Raw genomic sequence first — 2,844 nt, forward strand, 5'->3', positions numbered from 1 at the left:
GGTTCAGGCAATTCTCCTGCCTCAGCCTCCTGAGTAGCTGGGATTACAGGCACGCGCCACCATGCCCAGCTAATTTTTTGTATTTTTAGTAGAGGCGAGGTTTCACCATGTTGACCAGGATGGTCTCGATCTCTTGACCTCGTGATCCACCCGCCTCGGCCTCCCAAAGTGCTGGGATTACAGGCGTGAGCCACCGTGCCCGGCCGCTATTGGTGGCAATTTCTAACTGATATATTTCTTATTTGCCCCTCCTTTTGCTTTTGCTTTCCCTACCCTCTCTCTGTCTTGTGTGCTTGTATGTTACCCCTATTTCCCAGCATGACAGTGAACCCTTCATGAGTCCTCTTGTGTCCTCCAGGGCTAGCTTGCTGACATGCAGGCTATTGGAGGATATGCAGGTCCACATCCCTTATTTGCAGTTCTGAAATGAAGAGGTTTTGTTTGTTTTTTGGTAAATCTAGCTCTACAACTAATTTTGGGGGGCAACCCGACCCAGGCTGTCCCGCGTGACTGCTTGATTATGGGGAGCTGCCCCAGCCTTAGCTGGGAGAGAGAGATGATACACTATATGCACCATATTACCTTTCTAAAATCCAAGCAACACTGATGACTCTAACTGGAATCTGTCCCTCTACTGTAGACTAATATGTCTCATGGGCCACTCAAGTTCTCCACTCAGTGTCTCATCCTGGATAGCTGAGGCGTTGTTGACTCTTTACCGTCTTTTTCATATGCCACCCATCAGCAAATCTTACTTGCTCTATATCCAAAATACTACCCAGAATTAGACCGCTTAGGACCTGCATCTGCGCTGCCCTCATCAGTGCCTGTGCGTTTCTAGCTTGGTGTTATCAGTTCTGGGAGTCAAGCTTCTACTAAATGTGGGTCACTGGTCCTAAGTTGCATCTGTCATACTGGAGTGAGAATTGACTTGCATGCTATCACTTTTGGTATTTGCTTGAGTGCAGAATGAAGTGGTGTTTGGATGACCAGGAGTCACTGGTGTATGCAGCCCAGCAGCATCAAATCCCTGGAAGCACAAAAGTTTTTCCTCACTGGCACCAGGTGCTTGCCCCCACCCCTCCTGTGTATGAAGCAGTGGCACAGACCATGCAGCCAGCCCCGGGAATTCAGCACTGTAACACCCAGCTACCAGGTAAGCCGGAGCCAACCTGAGAGTAACTCCCCATATAGGCACCGAGGAAGGAGAGCTAAGCAGAATCCTGGCACAGTTAAGATGTGAAGAATATCTCAGTTTACAGTATTACTACTCAGTTGTTTCCTTTTATATAATTCTTTATATAATCATACATTAGTTTATAGAATGAGCGCCTGAAGAATATCTCAGTTTATAGTGTTACTACTCAGTTATTTCCCTTTATATAATCCTCTATATATAATCATATATTAGTTCATAGAATGAGTGCCTAAAGAATATCTTAGCACTCAGTTATTTCCATATGTATATGGATGTATAGTTATAAGATATATGTATAACTATATATCATATATATGGAATATAGTTTTATGTATATAAAACTTTATAAGTATATAAGATATAGTTATAAGATATAGTTTTATATGTATGTATACACACACACACACACACACACACACACACACACACAACTATATCTTCGTTCATAATCAGAGGAATGCCTAGAGTAGACACAGTACAGAGCATGAATTAAGGAATAAGCAGTTTATAGTCGGACGAATGTCTGGAGCAGACACAGCATGATTTAAGGGAAAACAGTTATACCAGGACAAGAATCCATGGCGCAGGCAGCAGCATTCAGTATCGTAAAGATACCTGCTGCATGGCAGGCTTGGGGCGAGAGCCACTCCTCCTGATACAGGAGTTGTAGGACCCTGCTCCAATTCTTGTGGAAGGCTGCCCTCAGACCGGCAATCCACCTTGGTGACTGTGAACTTTATCAGCTCTTATTACTGTGCTGCTCGAAAAGCATCTTCCCATAGAGCTCATTGGAAGCTGCCAGCAGGTGGTGGTAACCCTGACAGCTCTGTCACTGCTGTGGACTTAGCATTCTGCCATAAATCTTAGAAGTAGCTTGCCCATAGATAGAGGTATTGCACACTGCACCCTCTTCACTGAGCATGGCCCATCTCCATGCCTCAGTGACCTAATAGGGGTGGACCCCTTACTGCACACGGCCCACTTCCTTACCTCAGTGACCTTATGGGAATGGACCCCTTGCTGCGCATTGTCCACCTCCTGGCCTAGGTGACCTAATGGGGATGGACCCTTTGTTTTAAGGCTCACGATCCTATCACTATTCTTAAAGGTGGCTTCACTCACTACCCTGCCCCCTAACCTAAACCCAATAAATACTGACACTTCTGGACATTCAGGTCCTCACCTGACTCCGCTTTTGGGTGGCGTGGCCCTGCTGAGCCCACCTGCATTTTCCTTGTACTTCTGTGTCCTGTCTCTTTATTTCTCAGATATTGCACATCAGCACAGCATAAGGGACACCCCACAACCCTGTGGAGCCCACAGCCCTATAAAACCAAGGAACTAGAGTGAGGGAGGAGGAATAGTGATTTTGGGCAATTAGAAAACATTTTGTAATACTCAGTTAGGTATTTAAAAATTGTGGAGTATGTAAAAGGTAAAAAAAAAAAAATAACCTGTCCTCATCATACAGGTTTTTGAAAAAAGAATGTCATTGTGGCCTTTGAAGTTCCCTTTGTATCCCTCTCGGATCCCTTCTTTTCCCTCCCTTCAGAGGTAGCCACTCATCTAAATGTTGTGTTTATCATTCCCTTGACTTTATTGACTTAAAAAAACAAACAAACAAACTCTATTTTTTTTTTTTTTTT

General features: G+C 44.4%; 1 pseudogene; it reads left to right on the top strand.

The window, feature by feature from the left end:
• The first annotated feature begins 738 nt into the window (after positions 1-738).
• Positions 739-2,844, top strand: part of LOC108297913 — a 36,274-nt pseudogene continuing 34,168 nt past the window's right edge.

This window comes from Cebus imitator, unplaced genomic scaffold (genome assembly GCF_001604975.1).
Source record: "Cebus imitator isolate Cc_AM_T3 unplaced genomic scaffold, Cebus_imitator-1.0 Scaffold860, whole genome shotgun sequence".
Classification (NCBI taxonomy): domain Eukaryota; kingdom Metazoa; phylum Chordata; class Mammalia; order Primates; family Cebidae; genus Cebus; species Cebus imitator.